This window comes from Phyllobates terribilis, unplaced genomic scaffold (assembly GCF_046119375.1).
Source record: "Phyllobates terribilis strain yellow unplaced genomic scaffold, ASM4611937v1 Scaffold_2__4_contigs__length_985480577, whole genome shotgun sequence".
NCBI classification, from domain to species: Eukaryota; Metazoa; Chordata; class Amphibia; order Anura; family Dendrobatidae; genus Phyllobates; species Phyllobates terribilis.
The window spans coordinates 975,378,899-975,400,698 of NW_027362762.1; positions in this window are offsets into that span (position 1 = coordinate 975,378,899).

The following is a 21,800-nucleotide window of genomic DNA, read 5'->3' on the forward strand; positions in this document are numbered from 1 at the left end:
CCTGAGGGTTCGGTCGCCACAAGGGGGGATACTGCAGCCTGTCAGCAGGTGTAGTGACTCCTCACCCAGGTAAGGAAGGTGCACTGGTCAGCACCCTGAATCTACATTCAACACTACACACTCCTGACCTTTGGGAGGCAAGTATGTACCATAGTGCTGCATCAGCAGGATCACAAGTGGGGGAACCAAAAGTTAGGGGAACCATGTAGTGGGTGAAGGGTAGAACACAGTTTTAGTTTACACACATAATTTGATATATAATAGCCAGCCATCTTGAGCACAAGGTTCTTGATTCCGTTCTTTGATTGTGGTCTTTACAGCTGGCAGCGGCTTTGTGTAGGAGCCTGCAGCATGTTGTAGATGCACGGTCCTCGTGCTCTGACCTTGACACGAGGAGCGGGAAGGAGTTAACAGTGTCTCTACCCGGGTCAAGTTCCCTTGCTTAAGAAGGTCGGGAGCTATAGTGACAGCTCCACAAGCAAAAGGATCCCAGGGAGCACGGACGGAGCGGCGTACGCCACCTGTACTCTCCATTCTGGCCCTGCCAGAGGGACTCCTGTTGCAAGAGGGGTACCGGCCCCCGACATCTGACTTTTACACTTCACGTCTCTGTCAGAGAAGCCCGGTAGGCTACAGTGGATCCCGTCGGGTGACGAGCGGAACGGAATTGCCGCCTTACCCTATATCTGTGCATAGTCCAGAGGGAGACCCAGCCTTTGCATGTACACGGAACAGGAGAGGTCAAGAGGGACAGTTTAGGAACACTCAGAGGGTCCTGATCGAAGTGCCTGAATATCCTGGGTGCGCTGAGCCCTTGTCTCTGGTGACCGCAGTAATCCGTGAGGAGCAGGGAGAAGCCTTGCCGCTGCTTACCAAACCGTGAGTAAAGACGTGGAAGACTATCCCTATGGCCTCCGGACTCTTATTATTGCACCGCACAGCACCAGAACTTCCTCACTACTACTCCCTCCATCCGCACCTCTGCCCTGAGGCCCAGCTCCGCCTGTGGGGAGTTATACCATCGCCTGCTGCCACAACATCCAGCCTCAGAGGACTGCTAGCAGCGCTGGTGGCGCATCACCAGACACCACAGGTGGCGTAGTCGATAGTAACCACTCAACCCTGATAGCCCATTACTTTTAATGTGATGGCCCTGGGCACGGAACGGGTCCAGGCCACGACTGCCTCCCCAACATCTGACCCGGCTCTGAGTACCCCATTTCCCAGGGAGGGCTGTGAGCGTCACACATCCGTTCTGCCTTCTTCCGTTCTGCCTTCTTGAGGGCCTCCAGGAAACGGCGTCGCAAGTCACCATCCCTGAGGTCCAGAGGCAAGGAAACACCCCGAGAAGACCCCGAGGCCCCGGCTACTACCCCCGAAAAACTTTGGGGACTCGCGACTGGGGGGGCAGATGGACCAGCCCCCTCCCCATGCTCCCTGCCGCAGACACACCACCATTCGCATCCTCAACTACAGACACATCCATACCCACACCATCCCCATTCATGTCAACAGTCACCCCACTCGCCCCGCTCCCACTCCTATGCGCACTGGGGTCAATGTTTTTTTGTTTCTGGGTACACTTTTTATGTTCAGTTTTACTTCCACCATCTACATTACCTTTGTTGCTGACACTGCCACCTGCTGGTGGCGTCTTCCTTGCCGGGGGGTTCTGCGAGCTGAGCGCTGCTGGCCCTTTAAGGACCACGCTGCAGGGTTTAAGCAGCACAGCCCCTGTATTCACATCACACATGGAGTTTCCTGCCTTACTGGCAGGAAGGGAGCGAGGAGTAGCTCCGCCCCCAACACCAACCAGCCCTGCTGCAGCAATACCTTTGGATGCCCGCACTACCGGAGCCCCTGCCCCAGGTAAGCCCCCAGACACAGGGGACCCCGACAGGCAGGCACACCCATCAGCCGCAGCTGCGGCCCACGCACTTACACTGACAGCAGCTGCGGTCTCCACTGTGTCCTGAGCAGCCGCTGGTGCTAAGCCCCTCCCCGAGTGGAGCCACGCCCACATGGACGGGTCCCGCCCAGGAAGCCACGCCCCCTGCACCGTCAGCACAGTATGGCCCTCTGAGGCCACTCCCACATGGGCTGAGGTTGCCAGGGAGGCCACGCCCCCTGAAACCGGCCGCGCCGGGACCCCCAAAGCCGACCCGGAGCCGGGTCTACTTTCAGGGGCCCCCGGTCCATCGGCACCAGCTCCCAGGGGCACAGCACCCCCTAACGTCACACCCTTGGCCACAAAGAGTCTGGCCACAGCAACTCCGGTGGCCAGCCCTAGGCTTTGCCACTCCCCCTCGGCATCCACCAGCGGCGGAGCCCCCGGCGCCAGCCCATTACTGGGTCCCTGCGCAGGGGGCCCCAACTTCGCCGCGGACCCCACCAGGGGAGCAGGCCCCACCATTTTCTTTTTATGAGCCGGCTCTGCCGGAGCCGCAGGCCCCACCCCCTTGACCTTACCAGGTGCCTGGGTCCCCAAAAGTGATCCAGTCTTACTGAATCCGTAAATGGGGGACCCAGACACCCCAGCACACACCGCCGGAGATGTGTCCCCGGCTGTCAGTGCACCGCCAGCAGCGCAGGAGGCAGCGGCAGATATGCTCGCCACCCCCTGCACGCCAGCAGGCACACCAGGTGCCAGGCCAGCCCCCTCTCTCACAGTGAACCCAGCCTGAGCACCACCACAGTTCTCGCCTGCTGCCAGGCCGCCCTCTGCGCCATGCTCCATATCAGACACATCCGACACACTGCCTCCATTACCACAAACAGAGGCGGCGCTCTGCGTGCCATGGCCTGTAGTCTCCCCACTCCCTTGCTGTGGACCCACAACAGAGCCCGATCCGGGGTGGGTAGCGGGTGCCGCACAACGGGGCCGGGGGGCCCCAGAGAGGGGGACAAACACAAATTTATGCATTACTGATGGCTTTCTCTTTGCCTGCCTTTTTCCTCTTCGCCCCCCTCCCGGTTGCCTCATCCTCGCAGATCTCATCCCTGAACGCTAGCTGGTTAAAACGTGCCGGGGACTCGATCTGCCGGATCTGCTGCATGACGAGGCAGCCCCTCTCACTGCTACTGCTACCACCTTCCTCATCCTCCCCCTCACGCCCGCTACCCTCTGAAGGGCCGGAATCATACGGGAGAGCCATCTGCTCAGGGGCTATCCCGCTGTGCGATGCCTGGAGATCACTTACCAGGCCAGCAGGCGGTGGATAGGGCGCGATCTCCTCCTCGCATTCCTCTTCTTCATCATCCTCCTCCGCCACCTGGCCAGAGCTCCGTGACCCCTCCAGAGCTCCACCGGCCATGGCTCTGAACTGGTCATCGTTCTCTAACTTCTCCCAGAAGGGCCCGCTGCCGGCCAAGATGTCACATCGCCGGCTCTCCACTTCCTGTATTGCCCGCTTGACCTTCCTTGATAGCTCAGCCTTCTTACTGCTAGAAGCCCTATCGGACCTCTCTTGAGCTACCCTCAACTCCCCCCAGAGGGATCTTAGCTTCCTTGAGGCGTCCTCATACTCGCAGAGGTGCACATGGATGCGGGAGCCATAGCTGACGGTTGACTCCTTCATCAGCTTGGTGCCCCAATCAAGGGGCACCGCTAAAGCACCCCTGCTCATACTCGACCTACCTTGGGGATCCTTCGGGTCTTCATGCTGGACCCCTTGCCTGAACCTTGGCCTGATCTTGTTGACCTAGCCGGGTTGGTAATCCTCCCTCCCCCCGCCGGTTTGTACCGGGGAGCGGGAGCCGGGGGCCCAGCCCCAGAGGCCAGTCCTACCACGAGCCTTCTTCTCTGGGAAGGGAGCAGACAAAAGTCCCAGATGAAAAATTACCTCCCTTCCCAGGAGCTCTCTCCCCACAGCACACGGCAGGCTCCGCCTCTTCCACTTCCTGGGTGGCGCTGCAGAGGACAGAACTGAAATGGACCCTCTTGCTATGTGCACTGCAGTCTGCTATATACCCTGCCTGCCTATATACACTGCCTGTTTGGCACCCCTGCGGGTCCAGTTGCCACAGAGTTACTGCATCTCAGCCAGAGGTGTGGTACCCCACTCTCAGGTAAGGAGGGAGCACTACCCGGGACCCAAACACTCACATCCAACACTACACCACTTCATAAGGGAAGGTCCAGATAGCTCCTAAGGGAGAGCACAGGCCTCATCCCTGTAAGGAAGGTGGAACTAAGTAGAGGAGGTGGGTGGACGAAGTAGTTTAGGGGAGCACTGAAAGAAGAGTATAAAAGAAGGGTAGAAACCTCTAGAAGGGTCCATTTTCCTGGTTCCAGTCCTTGGAGCAGGAGTTCAGTTGGTTGTTCAGAGGACCGTGAGGAGTAAGGTCCTGAAGGCGAAGGGGCTCAGTAAAAGGGGCCCAGGAGGAGAGTGAGGCAAGAGGACCAGAGCAGTGATTGGGGCTCTAGAGATAGAAGGGATCCTAGGGGCACGGCGAGTGCAGGATGCCACCTGTGCGCCAGAGTTCACGCTGATCGTGGAGGGATCAGGCTGCAGTAGGGGACTGGCCCCAGATTATTGGAGGACTGCAAGACTCAGCTAGCAAACCGGAGGTTGCAGTATCTTCAAGTGCCGTAACCAACAACCACACACATTCGCTGAAAAGGTGTCCATATAGGACAAAAAGGGAACAGACCGGACGTAGCCCAACAAGGCCCAGGGCCACTGGCTTGTATATCAGACCTGGCGCCGCCGTCACAGTCACTCCGGAATCAGACAGTGTAGGGAGAGGTGCTACTGAGCTAGGGAGAGATTTGCTTCTTTATAGTTAGTGTAGTTATACCAGACTATATTAGAGACACATATCCATCTCAACAAACAGTCCTTCTGAGGACTAATCCATCTGCAGAGATATCAGGCAGACTGTGTATATAGGCAGGCAAGTGACGCGCCCCCTGGTGCTGTGGGGTACTCGGTAGCCGGGCCGGTCTGTTTCGGGGTACTGTCGGTGGCAGTGACCCGGTCCGTGGCCCCGGGGGAGTCACAAATAAAGAAAAAGTGAAGTCAATTGAGGAATAAAGAAAAGGGGATAATGTTCGTGACGCCACCCGTGGTATAGGAGGCCGCCGCTGCTATTCAGATCCACTGGGGCTGATGGTGACGCAGCAGAGATGGTTCAGCTCTCCACGGGCAGAGCTAAGCTCCAGGGCAGTTTATAGTGATTGATGAGGTAGATGTTGTTGGCGTAGTGCAAGGCAGGTGACGCAGTAATTAAGTGAAGGACACAGCGGGGTGCAGTCTTCAAGTATTTACTCACAGTTATCAAGATGTTCCAGGTTACAACTACCAGATTATAACCGCCCACGTCGTCCTGTGTCCTCCGGGGAAGTGATCCAGACAACTCTCAGATAACTTAGGTGCACTTGAACGGAACCCCTTTCTGTGTACCTTCCCAGATCGTCTCCCTGCGCTGGCTCTCTATCTCTCCTGCCCTGCGCCTCACACACAGTGTCCAGACCTGATGACGCTGTGCGGCCAGCCAATCACTGTAATGCCCACAACCAACATGGCTGTGGCATTACAGTGAGTGGCAGACAATCCCTGCATGTTCATTGGCTCTGTAAAGAGCGCCAAACATGCAGGGAGGAGACCTGAGTTCCCGCCGAGCAACCCGGCAAATACTCGCCGAGCACCGAGCATCTCGAGCAGTGAGATGCTCGGGCGATTCCCCAGCAGTAGCGAGCAAGCTCGCTCATAACTACCTACCAGTGCTGTGGGACAATCTGATGACACATGGTTACTCAGCATCTCACAGAGGTCCACCTCACCATCTTTACAAATCCAATCAGCCAGAATTTTCCCTTCTTGATAGGTATACAATGAAGTCTCCTTCTCAAGGACAATCTCACCATTTTAACTCCATACTGCTCTTCAAAAACTTTCTGTTTGCAATCCTAACCCCAGGTCACAATCTCATTGATCTACACCCTCCTGATACCTGATATTAGGACTTACACTGATGAGCAGTAGGGTAACAATGTTCTGACCTTCTGACTTTCAGGCTTCATATTTCACCACTACTGCTTGGAACGTGAGACAGCCATAATTCTATAGCCCTTCATCTTGGTTATCTCATACATAAATTTGACTTGCGACTAGTGATGAGCGAGCATACTCGCAAGTACTCGGTACTCGCCCGAGCATCTCAGTAGTCTAAATGCTCAGAGCTCGCTGAGTACTTGTGAGATGCTCGGGCGGATACTCGGGTCCCCTCCTTGAATGTTTGGTGCTCTTTAGAGCGCCAATGAACATGCAGGGATTGCCTGCGACTCACTGTAATGCCACAGCCATGTTGGTTGTGGCATTACAGTGATTGGCTGGCCGCACAGCGTCATCAGGTCTATATCAGACATGGCGCCGCCGTCACAGTCACTCCGGAATCAGACAGTGTAGGGAGAGTTGCTGCTGAGCTAGGGAGAGATTTGCTTGTTTCTAGTTAGTGTAGGTGTACCAAACTATATTAGAGACACATATCCATCTCAACAAACAGTCCTTCTGAGGAGTAATCCATCTGCAGAGATATCAGGTAGGCAGTGTATATAGGCAGGCAGGGTATATAGCAGCAGCAGGGGCCAGGAATAATTTTTTTGGGATCGTAATCCTCATTATTTGCTTAAAATGCAATCCAGAGAACACCGTTTTTCTGCGCCATTTGCTTGTTGGCTCTGCAGAATACAGCCAGGTCCTTTCCATATTACAGCGCTAAAAATCCAGCTATTTAAAACTGTGGTTTGTCCGTCACACGGATCACATATAATTGCGCTGAAAATACTGCAATTTTTGGCCTCCATTCAAATTTTTTTTTTAGTGTGTCAGCAAAGTTTTTGACACCGGTTTGCTGTTCAAAATAGTTACCTACAGGCCAGGTATTTAATACTGTGTTTTCTCCATCACACGGATTACATATAACTTCGCTTCAAATTCAGCCATTTGTAGTGAGCATGGAAGATATTGTCCTCCATTTAAAATGGGCAAGGCGTGTGGCAAGGGACGGGGAACTGGACGTGATGGTGCATACAGAGGCCGAGGCCGTGGGCAAGCTGAAATTGTGCCACAACAAACACCCACATCTTCTCGCTCGACCTTCCTGTCCCAATTAATAGGGGACCACAGAACACCACTATTGAACCCAGAGCAGTGTCAAAAGGTTATTGGTGGGATAGCAGATAATGCTTCCAGTCACTTAGCCACCACCACCACCCTGTCTTCCACACAGTCAAGTCTGAGTAGCCGTGAGTCTGGGCTGCATATTCCTCACCCTGAACCTCCTTCCTCCCACCATGCCGAGTGCCCAGAGACAACTGATCCCATACTTTTGGAGTGGCAAAACTAGCAGCCTGACCACCACCAGCATGATCAGGCACATGGCAGCAAAGCACCCGACTTTGTGGGCCGAACCCCAGGGTCCAGGAACAGTGTCTACGGGTGGCACCATTGCTTCTTCCGCTGTTGTGCATGCAAGCCAATCCCCTGTCCATGGTGCATGCGAAGATGCCTCCTGCCCTTCACCTGTCATTGCACACTCTCAAGTAGCAGCATCAGGAAGCACGTCCATGTCTTTGTCCCAGCACAGCGTTCAGTTGTCCATACCCCAGTCCTTGGAACGCAAGCGCAAATTTCTCCCGGTGTGCAGTCCCCGCATTACACAAGCACGCGTCCCAAAACATTAGCCGAGCCCTCAACAACGCAGTTACCGTGAAAGTCCACCTAACCACAGACATGTGGATTTGTGCTTGTGGGCAGGGATGGAACATCTCGCTGACAGCACACTGGGTTAACATAGTGGAAGCCGGGACCCAGTCGGACCTTGGGACGAAACACGTCCTCTCGACACCAAGGATTGCGGGCCCTAGGTCAATCAGGGTTGCTCCCACAGTCTACAGCTCCTGCATCTAATCCTCCTCAGCCTTCTCCTCCTCTTCAGCCTCCATCTCCTAAATGACCACATCAGTCACAAGCTGGAAGCACTGCAGCACTGCCTCGGCCAAGCGGCAACAGGCTGTGCTGAAGCTAATATGCTTAGATGACAAACCACACAATGCTGAAGCGTTGTGGACAGCTCTGAAAGAGCAGGCAGATCTGTGGCTCACACCGCTGAATAAACAACCAGGCATGGTCGTGTATGACAATGGCCGGAACCTGGTGGCAGCTCTGAGGCGAGGCGAGCTCACACACGTACCATGCCTGGCCCATGTGCTTAACCTTGTGGTTCAGCGGTTTCTCAAATCCTAACTGGAGCTGCCGGATCTGATTGTTAAAGTATGCCGCCTGTGTGCCCATTTTAGAAAGTCACGTACAGCTTCCGCCACCCTTGCCGTGTTTCAGCAGCATTTGCATCTTCTGGCTCATAGACTGGTGTGTGATGTCCCCAGACTTTGGAACTCTACACTGCAGATGTTCAGAAGGATTTGTGAGCAGAAGAGGGCAATTGTTGAGTACTAGCATCAACAAGACCGTTGGTATTCAGTTCAGACTCCACACATAAGACCTCAGGAGTGGACATGGATGTCAGACATATGTACCATCCTCCAAAACTTTGAGGACTCCACCAAGATGGTGAGCGGCGATGACGCCATAATTAGCATCATGATCCCGCTTCTCTGTCTTCTGAAACACTCTCTGCTCACAATCAAAGAAGATGCATGGCAGGCGGAGCACGATGAGATGGAGCAAGGAACCATACAGGGTGATTACACACAGCCCAGCCTCATCTCATCCCAACGTGGATTGGTTGACAATGAGGAAGAGGAGAAGGAGTAAGAACAGGAGCTAGTTTCATGCGCTATAGATGGTACTACCTGCACAACTGTCATACCGTCTGTTCAGCGTGGATGGCCTGAGGACAGAGAGGAGGAGGAGGAGAGCATGGTCAGTCATCCTCTTGGTGAGGACACGGAAGTCTTGCCTGTTAGCAGTCTGGCACGCATGGCTGAGTTTATGTTACTCTGCCTTTCCCATGACCCTAGCTTTCTTCAAATTTTGGGTGACAGTCATTACTGGTTGGTGACACTTCTAGACCCACGCTACAAGGAGAATTTTATATCTCTTATTCCTGAGGCGGACAGGTCTACAAAAATGGGGCAGTACCAGAAGGCCCTTGTTGCGGAATTATTAAAAAAATTCCCATCTGAAAACGCTGGCGGCAGAGGTCACAGTTCGTTGGACAACCAAGGAGTACAGGCGAGAGAGACACAACTTCAATCTAGCAGAGGCAGGGGAACACTGTCAAAGTTCTGGGAGAATTTTTTCAGCCCCTCCAATCGCACAAGCCCTGAGGTGCGGGGTACTCTCACAAGGAGTGCAAAGTTTTGGAAGATGCTGAGGGAGTACCTTGCCGACCATACCAACGTCCTCCGTGATATCTCTGTGCCCTATAATTATTGGGTATCCAAGGTGGATACGTGGAATGAACTGGCTCTCTACGCCTTGGAGGTCCTGGGCTGCCCTGCCACCAGCGTTTTATCAGAGCCGGTTTTTAGTGCCACTGGTGGAATTATAACTGATAAGCATATCTGCATGTCAACTGAAAATGCTGACAGGCTGACTCTTCTAAAAATGAACAAGGACCGGATTGGGCCAGACTTCTCAACACCACCGAATGATAGCAGCGTAACATAAAGTCAATTACAGTGTCTTTTTTTGGGAGGTGTATTCCCATGCACCTCTTCACACCCACACATGGGTATACGCTTCCTGATTTTGGCCATTTGCTCTTGTCCTCCTCGTTCTCCTCATCCTCATCCTCCACCACCATATCACCAGGGTGACCGTGGTCTGTGATGCAACACTGACATAATTTTTTTAAAGGGTGTTTATGAGGCCCGTAAAAAAATGTTTTTATACAGTATGTTCATGTATACCCCCCAGGGGTAAATGTTTCTCAGCTCATACACTTAGTGCATGGGTATTACAAGTATAGGAGACCTGCTTCTTTCTAATGGGAACATTTTTTTATGAGGCCCTCCTCCATGTCTCTTCCAAGGGGCGTTGGAGTGCCTCCAAATTTTTGGCAACACTTGCATTCACTGCATAGGCAAAAATAATGAGAGACCCACTTCCTAATAGTGGTAACATTGTTTTCGGGAGGCCCTCTGACCTCCACATCTCTTCCAAGGGGCATTGGAGTGCCTCCAAATTTTTGGCAACCCTTGCATTCACTGCATAGGCAAACACAATGCCAGGGGGCGGCCGGGTGTCCATACTCGGTCCCCAGCCGCCCCGCGGCCGGGTGTCCACACACGGTCTCCAGCCGCCTGGGGGCAGCCGGGTGTCCATAAATGGTCCCCAGCCGCCCCTATTTCTCCTTGGAACATCCCCTCACACACTTTTCTTAGCCCGGCCTGCTTTAGGGCAGCATTGAACGAGCCCACCAGAGAAACAGACTCCTCCGGTGGGCCCTGGCTTCTCCATCAGGGGAGTAGAGAGTGCCAAGGTGAGGAGCATGATGATGATGATACAAGTTAGCATCTGCTTTGTTTTCTTGGAATGCAAGCGTAAGTGTGCAGCCTGCCACCCACCCACCCCCAGGCTGCAATACCATACTGCTTACTTGCTTGCACTTGAAATTGGGCCTTTTAGGCATGTGGAGGCGGAATCTGACCATCACGTCATGGCTGCGTTGGCGGCCTGGAATCCATACTCAGTCCCCAGCCGCCCGGCGGCCGGGTGTCCACACTCGGTCCCCAGCCGCCAGGGGGCGGCCGGATGTCCTTACTCGGTCCCCAGCCACCCCGCGGCCGGGTGTCCACACACTGTCCCCAGCCGCCTGGGGGCAGCCGGGTGTCCATAAATGGTCCCCAGCCGCCCTTATTTCTCCTTGTAACATCCCCCCACACACTTTTCTTAGCCCGGCCTGCTTTAGGGCAGAATTGGACGAGCCCACCAGAGAACCAGACTCCTCCGGTGGGCCCTGGCTTCTCCATCAGGGGAGTTCAGAGTGCCAAGGTGAGGAGCATGATGATGATGATACAAGTTATCATCTGCTTTGTTTTCTTGGAATGCAAGTGCATGTATGTAGTAGCGGCTAGGCCTGAGGTGGTCAGCGTTTTGGCGCATATCCTACCTCCTCCGAGGATTGCTGGATGTTTTCCTGCTACTATCCCAGTTCTATGACTCCCGTTAAAACAAAGCTTCAGGTGATGAATGATGGATGAGGTGGTGGCAAAGGAGAAAGAGCAGGAGGAACAGGGACCATTCACATCAATATCAGGCCAGTCAATCACACATGTCTTGTAGGATATGTTTCTGTAACAAAATGAGCGGTTCGGCTACACAGTTATAGGGCATACAGTGAGTGCAATGCCTACCAAAAATTTTGAGGCACTCCAATGCCCCTTGGAAATGACATGGAGGTCAGAGGGCCTTAACTAAACCGTTTTTTCCATTTATAGCAACTGGGTCTCCTGTGCACTATTGGCCTAAGCAGTGAATCGAAGGCTTTCCAAAAATTATGAGGAACTGCAATGCCCCTTGAAACAGATGTGGATTACAGCGTACTAAAAACCTTCTACCCATTATTGGGGAGTGGGTCTCAGTTAGTTTTCGCCTTTTCATTGAAAAGCAAAAGCTGACTAAAATTAGGAGGAAATGCAATGCCCGTTGGAAGAGTCGTGGAGGTTAGAGGTAATTAAAAACAACATTTTAATGCCCCTTGGAAGAGCTGTGGAGTTCAGAGTGGTTTAACAAGACGGTTTTAATGCCCCTTTGAAGAGATGTGGAGGTCACAGTAGCTTAACAAGATGGTTTTAATGCCCCTCGGAAAAGACGTGGAGGTCCCAGTAGCTTAACAAGACGGTTTGAATACCCCTTGGAAGAGACGTGGAGGTCCCAGTAGCTTAACAAGACGCTTTTAATGCCCCTCAGAAGAGACGTGGAGGTCCCAGTAGCTTAACAAGATGCTTTTAATGCCCCTCGGAAAAGTGGTGGAGGTCACAGTAACTTAACAAGATTCTTTTAATGCCCCTCAGAAAAGACGTGGAGGTCCCAGTAGCTTAACAAGATGCTTTTAATACCCCTCGGAAAAGTGGTGGAGGTCACAGTAGCTTAACAAGACTCTTTTAATGCCTCTCGGAAAAGTGGTGGAGGTGACAGTAGCTTAACAAGACGCTTTTAATGCCCATTGGAAAAGTGGTGGAGATCGCAGTAGCTTAACAAGACGCTTTTAATGCCCCTCAGAAGAGACGTGGAGGTCCCAGTAGCTTAACAAGACGCTTTTAATGCCCCTCGGAAAAGTGGTGGAGGTCACAGTAGCTTAACAAGACGCTTTTAATGCCCCTCGGAAAAGTGGTGGAGGTCGCAGTAGCTTAACAGATGCTTTTAATGCCCCTCAGAAGAGACGTGGAGGTCCCAGTAGCTTAACAAGACGCTTTTAATGCCCCTTGGAAAAGTGGTGGAGGTCACAGTAGCTTAACAAGACGCTTTTAATGCCCCCCAGAACAGACGTGGAGGTCCCAGTAGCTTAACAAGACGCTTTTAATGCCCTTCAGAAGAGACGTGGAGGTCCCAGTAGCTTAACAAGACGCTTTTAATGCCCCTCAGAAGAGATGTGGAGGTCCCAGTAGCTTAACAAGACGCTTTTAATGCCCCTTGGAAAAGTGGTGGAGGTCACAGTAGCTTAACAAGACGCTTTTAATGCCCCTCAGAAGAGACGTGGAGGTCCCAGTAGCTTAACAAGACGCTTTTAATGACCCTCGGAAAAGTGGTGGAGGTCACAGTAGCTTAACAAGACGCTTTTAATGCCTCTCGGAAAAGTTGTGGAGGTCACAATAGCTTAACAAGATGCTTTTAATGCCCCTTACAAGAGCCATGCAGTACAGCATATTACAAACATTCCCATGATTGGGGAGTGGGTCTCCCATAGTAGCTGCCAAAAATTAGGACGAAGGAACTTGCAATGCCACTTACAAGAGCCATGCAGTACAGCATATTACAAACATTATTCCCAATATTGGGGAGTGGGTCTCCCATAGTATTTGCTTATGCCTTCCAAACAAAAGCTGCCAAAAATTAGGACGGAGGAACTTGCAATGCCCCTTACAAGAGCCATGCAGTACAGCATATTACAAACATTATTCCCATTATTGGGGAGTGGGTCTCCCATAGTCTTTGCTTATGCCTTCCAAGCAAAAGCTGCCAAAAATTAGGACGGAGGAACTTGCAATGCCCCTTACAAGAGCCATGCAGTACAGCATATTACAAACATTATTCCCATGATTGGGGAGTGGGTCTCCCATAGTATTTGCTTATGCCTTCCAAGCAAAAGCTGACAAAAATAAGGACGGAGGAACTTTCAATAATGGCAACACGGACCACGGTCACCCTGGTGGTATAGTGGTGGTGGAGGCTGAGGATAAGGAGAAGAACATAAAACAGCCGAAACGAGGAAGCGTATACCCATGTGTGGGTGTGAAGTGGTGCATGTGAATACACCTCCCGAAATAACACAGTGGATTTGACTTTATGTTACTCTGCTGTCATTTGGTGGTGATGAGAAGTCTGGCCCAATCCAGTCCTTGTTCATTTTGATAAGGGTCAGCTTGTCAGCATTGTCAGTTGACAGGCGAGTGCGCTTATCAGTTATAATTCCCCCAGCGACACTAAAAACACGCTCCCATAACACGCTAGCGGCAGGGCAGGCCAGAACATCCAAGGCGTACAGAGCGAGTTCATTCCAAGTGTCGAGCTTGGATACCCAATAATTAAAAGGCACAGAGGAATCACGGAGGACGCTGGTACAGTCGGCAAGGTACTCCCTCACCATCTTTTGAAACTTTACACTCCTTGTGAGAGTACCCCGCGCCTCAGGGCCTGTAAGCTGGGCGGGTCTCAGAAAACTGTTCCAGAACGTTGACAGTGTTACCCTGCCTCTGTTGGATTGGAGTTGCGTCTATCTCGCTTGTACGCCTTGGTTTGTCAACGAACTGTGACCTCTGCCGCTAGCGTGTTCAGATGGGAACTTTTTAACAGTTCTGCAGCAAGGGCCTTCTGGTACTGCCCCATTTTTGTAGACCTCTCCACCTCAGGAATAAGAGAGTGAAAGTTCTCCTTGTAGCGGGGTCTAAAAGTGTCACCAACCAGTAATGACTGTCACCCAACATTTTGACAAGGCACTGTAACATAAAGTCAGCCATGCGTGCCAGACTGGTAACGGGCAAGACTTCCGTGTCCTCACCAAGATGACGACTGACCATGCTCTCCTCCTCCTCCTCCTCCCCCCTGTCCTCAGGCCACCCACGCTGAACCGACGGTATGACAGTTGTACAGGTACTACCGTCTACAGCACATGATACAAGCTCCTGTTCTTCCTCCTCCTCCTCCTCTCCCTCATTGTCCCCCAATGCATGTTGGGATGAAATGAGGCTGGGCTGTGTGTAATCGCCCGCTACGGCTTCTTGATCCATCTCATCATACTCTGGCTGCAATGCCTCCTCTTTAATTCTCTGCAGAGAGCGTTGCAAAAGACAGACAAGTGGGATGCTGACGCTAATGATGGCGTCATCGCCACTCACCATCTTGGTGGCCTCCTCAAAGTTTGTCAGGATGGTACATATGTCAGACATCCAGGTCCACTCCTGAGGTCTTATGTGTGGAGTCTGACCTGAATATCGACGGCCTTGTTGCAGCTGGTACTCCACAACTGCTCTCTTCTGCTCACAAATCCTTTGCAACATGTGGAGGGTAGAGTTCCAACGTGTGGGGACATCACACACCAGTCGGTGTGACGGAAGCTGCAAACGCTGCTGCAACACAGCAAGGGCGGCGGAAGCTGTAGCCGACTTGCGAAAATGAGCTGACAGGCGGCGTACTTTGACGAGCAGATCTGGCAACTCGGGGTACGATTTAAGAAATCGCTGAACCACGAGGTTAAGCACATGAGCCAGGCATGGTACGTGTGTGATGTCCCCACCCTCAGAGCCGCCACCAGGTTATGGCCATTGTCACACACGACCATGCCTGGCTGTAGGTTCAGCGGTCTCAGCCACAGATCTGCCTGCTCTTTCACAGCTGTCCACAACTCACAAGCAGTGTGAGGTTTATCACCTAAGCTTATGAGTTTCAGCACAGCCTGTTGCCGCTTGGCGGAGGCAGTACTGCAGTGCTTCCAGCTTGTGACTGATGTGGTGATATCTGAGATGGAGGCTAAACATGAGGAGGAGGAGGAGGATGATGCGCAGGAGCTGTACACTGTGGGGGCAACTCTGACTGACATAGGGCCCGCAATCCTCGGTGTGGGATGTGTTCAGTCCCAAGGTCCGACTGGGTCCCGGCTTCCACTATGTTTACCCAGTGTGCCATCAGAGAGATGTACCGCCCCTGGCCACAAGCACTTGTCCACGTGTCCGTTGTCAGGTGGACTCTCCCAGTAACTGCGTTGTTGAGGGCACATCAGATGTTTTGGGACACGTGCTTGTGTAGTGCGGGGATGGCACACCGGGCAAAATAGTGTCGGCTGGGGACCGAGTACCGAGGGACGGCCACCGCCATAAGGTTTCGGAAGGATTCCGTCTCCACCAGCCTAAAAGGCAGCATTTCCAATGCAAGCAGTCGTGAAATGTGCGAATTTAGGACTGTGGCTTGTGGGGCGTTAGCTGCGAATTTCCGCTTTCGTTCAAAGGTCTGGGATATGGACAATTGAACGCTGCGGTGGGACGTGGATGTGGACGTTGATGCTGTTTCTTGAGAAACTGCCATAACAAGTGAAGACTGAGAGGAGGGGGCATCTTTACATGCAGTATGGACAGGGGATTGCCTTGAACACACAACAGGGGGTTCTATTGCACGCACAGCAGTGGAAGAAGCAGTGGTGACACCTGCTGACACTGGTCGTGGACCCTGGGGTTTGCCCCACAAAGTCGGGTGCTTTGCTGCCATGTGCCTGATCATGCTGGTGGTGGTCAGGCTGGTAGTTTTGTCACCCCTGCTGATGCTGGCATGGCAGGTGGTACAAATGGCCTTTTTGGGGTTATCAGCAGAGTCTTTAAAAAAATTCCAGACTCTGGAAGACCTACCGGTTGTACTGGCAACGTCCCTCGTGTTGGTGTTACGGGGAGTGGTTGCCCGCCTCTGTGTGCGGCCACCACACTGCTTCTTCCTGCCTGTTGGGGTACTCTGCCTCCCTCACCCTGTGTGCTGCTGGCCTCACTCTGCATGTCCTCCTGCCACGTTGGGTCAGTTACTAGATCATCCACCACCTCCTCCTCTTCCACTTGCGCACCACGATCCTCCTAACTTCCTGGAAATTGTGTCTCGTCATCGTCCACCTCTTGTGACAAATTGCCAGGGTCGACTCCCTGTGGCCGTGGCTGTTCAAATATTTGGGCATCGCTACATGGGATCTCCTCTTCCACCACTTCAAGCCAAGCAGGCGAGGGGCACAAATCTGGAAATGGACCAGTGAACAGCTCTTCAGAGTGTCCAAGTGTGGGATCAGTTGCTGTCTGAGGACACTCGGCATGGTCGGAGGAAGGAGCATCAGGGTGAGGAGGAGTATGCGGTCGAGACTCACGGCTACTAAGAGTCGACCGTGTGGAAGTCAGGCCGGAGGTGGTGGTGACCAGGTAACTGGAAGTATTATCTGCTATCCAATTAATACCCTGTTCACACTGATCAGTTCGCAATACTGGTGTTTTTCTGTGCTTCCCTAGTAATTCGGTCAAGAACTGGGAGTGAGAAGATGTGGCTGTTGGTTGTGGCACATTTTCACCTTGGCCACTTCCCCGTCCTCTGCACGCACCATCACCAGAACGTCCACTTCCACGTCCCTTGCCATGCGCCTTGCCCATTGTAAAGTAAGTAAAATAGCTTACACTCGCACTATCAATGGAAAAAGGGTAATAAAGAGTAGATTAGAACCGTGGAAGAGGAAAACCACAGTTCTATTTCTCTGGCCTACACCCGATTCTTTTAAACAATCTGAACAATCAGGGAGAAAATATTACTGTTTTTCTTTACGGAAAAAAATACCAAAAGCTGAATAATAGAGATTTCTTACCGTGGAACAGCAAAACAACAGTTATAATTTACTGGTGTATACCAGACTTTTTTAAATATCTATATATTTGCGGCTGAACAGTGAGCGACACACTTAAACTGTTTTTTTTAGATACAAATGGCCAAAAAGTGGATAATACAGAGGTTTGAACCGTGGAACTGCAAAACCACACTTGTATTTCTCGGGCCTACACCAGACTATTTTCAACAGATATATTTGTGTCTGAACAATCAGGAGACACTATTTATTTTTTACGGCAAAAAATGCCAAAAGCAGAATAATACAGAGATTTGACCCGTGGAACTGCAAAACCACACTTGTATTTCTCGGGCCTACACCAGACTATTTTCAACCGATTTATTTGTGTCTGAAAAATCAGGGAGACACTATTATTTTTTTTTTTACGGCAAAAAATGTCAAAAACAGGATAATAGAGATTTTTTATCGTGGGACAGCAAAACCACACTTCTATTTCTTTGGCCTACACCAGACTATTTTCAACAGATATATTTGTGTCTGAAAAATCAGAGACACACTTTTTTTTTGGGGGGGGGGGGGGGGGGACACCAAAAGGTTAATAAGACGGGTATTTGTACAGTGTGAAGGAGGAAAAAAAAAAGAGGATTTAGATGAAAAAAAAAGGATTTTTCCTGGCCCCCAAGACCTGGAGCTAAGTCCAGCAATTTCAGCAACAGCAGCACACAGGACTGTAATGCAGCGTTTGCTGGTATAACCACTGCGTCTCCTATACAGCCTGCCTGCCTGATATCTGGGATGGATATTAGTCCTGAGAAGGACTGTTTGTTTGATCTGGCAGCCTTTACAGACCCTACACTAACTATTTCGCAGGATATATCTCTCCCTAAATCAGCAGCGCTGTCCCTACACTGTCTGATCCGGAGCGACTGTGTCCAAGATGGCGGCGCCCGGTTTTAAATACTCGAGGTGACGCTGTGCGGCCAGCCAATCACTGTAATGCCCACAACTGTAGCGCCGGCGTCCCTGCCCTCTGCTAGGCAGGGACGCTGTTCCCCTCACCCCTCTGCTCCGAGCCCGGCGTCCTCCTCCCGCTCTGCTGGCAGCGCGCGCTCCTTCCCGGCCACTGTGCTTAGGGCGCGCGCGCGCTCCCTCCCTCTTAAAGGGGCCGCGCGCGCCGTCCTAAGGAGTCCCCGGCCAATGGCCGGAGGACTTCACCATATATAAGGCACCTCCTCCAAAATGGAGGTGCCCGAGCAATGTTGTTGCACTGTTCACTACTCTGCTTCAGCCCTCAGGTCCCGTTGCCAGTTACCTGCCAGATTCCTGCCAGTTTGCTGTCTGATTCCTGCCTGATATTCTGCTTACCTGCCTGCTGGCCTGAGGTCCGACGGTCTGCCTACCGACTCCTGTCAGTCTGTCTAAGGACCAGCTTGCCCGCTCACCTGGGAGCGCTCCTCTGCTACCTGCCTGCTAGCCTGAGGTCCGACGGTCTGCCCTCCAACTCCTGTCAGTCTGTCTATGGACCAGCTTGCCCGCTCACCTGGGAGCGCACATCTGCTACCTGCCTGCTAGCCTAACTGGAGGCTCCGCCGTCACGTGCTGTGACCACCTGCCATTCCAGAGACTCCTGCCCACTCACCTGGGAGCGCACACCTGCTACCTGCCTACTAGCCTACCTGGAGGCTCCGCCATCACGTGCTGTGACCACCTGCCATTCCAGAGACTCCTGCCCGCTCACCTGGGAGCGCACACCTGTTACCTGCCTGCTAGCCTACCTGGAGGCTCTGCCATCACAGGTCGTACCTACCCTTTACCCAGAGACTGCCCCGGTCACTTGCCGTGACCTCCTGCCCGTTCATCCAGAGACTGCCCCGGTCACTTGCCGTGACCTCCTGCCCGTTCATCCAGAGACTGCCCCGTTCACTTGCCGTGACCTCCTGCCCGTTCATCCAGAGACTGCCCCGGTCACTTGCCGTGACCTCCTGCCCATTCATCCAGAGACTGCCCCGGTCACTTGCCGTGACCTCCAGCCCGTTCACTCAGAGACTGTCCCGGTCACCAGCTGTGACTGCCTGCCCGTCTTCCCTGGTCGCCACCCGCTCCCTTACAAGGACCGCCCCCTTGTATAGTAGCTCAGAGGTTCCGCCTCCCAGACCCGTTACAACAACCAACATGGCTGCAGCATTACAGTGACTGGCTGGCAATCCCTGCATGTTCATTGGCTCTGTAAAGAGCGCCAAACATGCAGGGCGGAGACCCGAGCTCCTGCCCAAGTAACCCGGAAATGCTCGGTGCTCGCCGAACATCCCGAGTAGTGAGATGCTCGGGCGAGTACCGAGCAGTGTCGAGCATGCTCGCTCAACACTAATATTAACCCCTCTCTCCTCTTTTCTACTATGTACAGCATTCATGCTCTCTTCAAAATGTTATACTGCACAGACCCATTCATTCCCACCATATAACACAAAAAACGGTCTAACAAATCACTCAACCATCTGCTCACTCTCTCTATCTTCCTTCTCTTAGTCTCTTAATCCATGACCTTCTTGTAATAATAACACTAACCTGCTACATTCAGAAAACCTGCTAATCTCATTAATATTCCCTACATGCCTACTGTCTCCTTCAATTGTGCCCTTTGGAACATTCGGTCAGCATGTAATAAATTCTCCTACATCCATGACTCTTTCCTCTCAAATTCCCTCAACCTTCTGGCTCTCGCTGAAACCTGGATCCAGCAGTCGGACACCACCGCCGCTGCTGCTCTTTCATATGGTGGCCTACACTTCTCTCATACCCCGATACCTGACAACAGATCAGGTGGAGGTGTTGGTCTGCTCCTTTCAACAAAATTTACTTTTCAGGTTATCCCCCCAGTACCCTCACTTATCTTCCCTTCTTTTGAGGCCCATACAGTCAGACTCTACCAGCCCTTCTCCCTGTGAGTGGCGGTTGTGTATCGCCCTCCGGGCCCCTCCCGTCAGTTTCTGGATCACTTTGCCACTTTGCTTCCAAACTTTCTATCCTGTGACAACCCTACTCTCATCATGGGGGACTTTAACATCCCAATTGGCGATCCCCTCTCCCCATCTGCCGCTCATCTTTTATCGCTAACTTCCTCCTTCGGCCTTTCAGAGCTTACTAATTCTCCTACACATGAAAATGGGAATACTCTTGACCTGATCTTCACCCGGCTCTGTTCAATAGATGACTTTTCTAACTCTCCCCTTCCACTCTCTGACCATAATCTTCTTTCATTCTCTGTCAAGAACTGTCACCCTGCTCAAGACATCCCCACTTTCCACACTTATAGAAATATACGGGCCATTAACACCCAGAAATTCATGAAAATGTTGAAATTATCATTGGCCCCAATCTCCTCCCTCTCATGTCCCGACTCTGCATTGAAGCGTTATAACGAAATATTGCTATGCGCCCTGGATGAAGCCGCACCTCCTACACAAAGAACAATTCGGCATAGATGGCGACAACCCTGGCACACACCTCAAACACGTCTTCTCCAGCGGTGCTCCAGGTGCGCTGAACGGCTGTGGAGAAAATCTAATCTGCCCGAAGATTTCCTCCAGTATTAATTTATGCTGAAAACTTATAACTCTGCCCTTCACCTCTCCAAACAAACCTACTTTAACAACCTCATCATCTCACTTTCCAATAATGCTAAACGACTCTTTGACACTTTTCACTCTCTCCTTAATCAAACAGCACAGGCCCCGACCACCGACCTCAGCGCTGACGATCTGGCCAATTATTTCAAAGAAAAAATGTACCATATCCGACAGGAAATTTTCTCCCAATCCCCAAATGTTATGCATGTTCCTCCCTCCCACAGCGCATCTTGCTCACTTTCTGACTTCGAACCAATCACGGAAGAAGTGACCAGGCTCCTTGCATCTTCTCGCCCTACCACCTGCACCAGTGACCCTATTCCCTCACATCTCCTTAAGTGCCTTTCTCCAGCTGTCACCACTCACCTAACTAAAAAATGTAATCTCTCCCTCTCATCTAGTATTTTTCCCTCTGCTTTTAAACACGCCAGCATACATCCATTACTTAAAAATCCATCCCTTGAACAGAACTGTGCTGCTAACTACAGACCTGTTTCCAATCTTCCCTTTATCTCTAAACTCCTGGAACGCCTGGTCCATTCCCGTCTAATCCGCTATCTCTCAGACAACTCTCTTCTTGACCCTTTACAATCTGGTTTCCGCTCCTTACACTCCACTGAAACTGCCCTCACTAAAGTCTCTAATGATCTACTAACAGCTAAATCTAATGGTCACTGCTCCCTGCTGATCTCCTGGATCTCTCTGCAGCATTCGACACTGTGGATAACCAGCTTCTCCTCACTATGCTCCGCTCTATCGGCCTCAAGGACACCGTTCTCTCCTGGTTCTCCTCCTATCTCTCTGACCGCTCCTTCTCTGTGTCTTTTGCCGGCTCCTCTTCCTCTCCTCATCCCCTTACTGTCGGGGTTCCTCAGGGCTCAGTCCTAGGCCCCCTTCTTTTCTCCTTATACACCGCTCCTATTGGACAAACAATCAGTAGATTCGGTTTTCAGTACCATCTCTATGCTGATGACACCAATTATACACCTCTGCTCCGGACATCACCCCTGCATTACTACAAAAGACCAGTGATTGTCTTTCCACTGTCTCTAACATTATGTCCTCCCTCTATCTCAAATTGAATCTGTCAAAAACTGAACTACTCATATTTCCTCCCTCCACTAACCTCCCTGTGCCCGATATTGCCATACCCTTTGGAACTGCATTGAGCTGTAGGGTGGATTGCTG